The following is a 1,560-nucleotide window of genomic DNA, read 5'->3' as shown; positions in this document are numbered from 1 at the left end:
CGAGATCGTTGCCAGTGCCCCTGGACTGGCTCTTGTGCGGGTGGCACATAAAATACACCATTTTGAGTGTGGCCGTTGCCAGTACCGCCTGACTGGCCTTCGTGCAGGTGGCACGTAAAAGCACCCACTACACTCTTGGAGTGGTTGGCGTTAGGAAGGGCATCCAGCTGTAGAAACCCTGCCAAATCAGATTGGAGCCTGGCGTAGCCATCTGGTTTCACCAGTCCTCAGTCAAATCGTCCAACCCATGCTAGCATGGAAAGCAGACGTTAAACGACGACGACGACGATAATGATGATATATACACACACATATATACACAAACTTATATAATCATCATCACCTTTTAACGTCTGTTGCCCATGCTGGTATGGGTTGGGCGGTTTTGAACAGAGTTGGCAAGCTGAGGGGCTGCATCAAACTCCAGTCTGATTTGGCATGGTTTCTACAACTGGATGCTCTTCCTAACACCAACCACTTCACAGAGTGTAACGGGTGCTTTTACGTGCCACTGGCAGAGGTGCTATTTTGTGTGACATCAGTATCTGTCACAACTACAATTTCACTTGCCTGATGGGTTTTCTAGTCAAGTATGGCATATTGCTGAAGCTCTCGGTCATTGCTTGTCAGACCCAACACTCGAAAGATTCTATTTATGTGCCACTGGCACGGGGGCTAGTTACGCGACACCAGCATTGGCCACATTGCTTCCGTGAGGCCCAGTGCTCGAAAAGTGCTCTTTATGTGCCACCAGTACAGGTGTCAGTTATGCGACACTAGCACTGGTCACATTGCCTCCTTGAGGCCCAACTCTCAACAGGTACTTTTCATGTACCACTGGCACAAGTGCTAGATACCTCCATGAAGCCCAATGCTTGAAAGGTGTTTTTTACATGCCACCAACACAGGTGTCAAGTCGACTTTGCCTTTCATCTTTCCGGGGTTGATAAATTAAGTACCAGTTGCATACTGGGTCGATCTAATTGACTGGCTCCCTCCCCCTAAAATTTTGGGCCTTGTGCCTAGAGTAGAAAAGATTATTATTTCTTTATTGCCGACAGAGGGCAAAAGTTTTTAACAATGAAACAACTTCGACTAACCCTTTTAGCAACCTCATTTAGGAGTCAAATCAAAATATTTAACACAGGGAAACAAGTTAAACTATCAAACAAAATTGAAGACAACTGGAATCATAATGCAAAAATGTTATGAAGATCATCATCATCATCCTCATCATCGTTTAATGTCCACTTTCCATGCTAGCATGGGTTGGATGATTTGACTGAGGACTGGTGAACCAGATGGCTACACCAGGCTCCAATCTGATTTGGCAGAGTTTCTACAGCTGGATGCCCTTCCTAACACCGACCACTTAGAGAGTGAAGATATAAGAGTGAAACTGATTTACAAGTGAAACCATAATTTTATTCATCAAATTAAACTTTTAAAAAATGATAATTGGTGAAATTGCCTCGAATTCTGCTAGTTTATTACAAAGTTGACTGTAATGAGATTTGGGCATAGCTACACAAGTGCGCCCCACTCCGACTGTTTCCTCAT

This window comes from Octopus bimaculoides, chromosome 7, assembly GCF_001194135.2.
Source record: "Octopus bimaculoides isolate UCB-OBI-ISO-001 chromosome 7, ASM119413v2, whole genome shotgun sequence".
Classification (NCBI taxonomy): domain Eukaryota; kingdom Metazoa; phylum Mollusca; class Cephalopoda; order Octopoda; family Octopodidae; genus Octopus; species Octopus bimaculoides.
Note: the sequence above shows the minus strand (reverse complement) of the source record.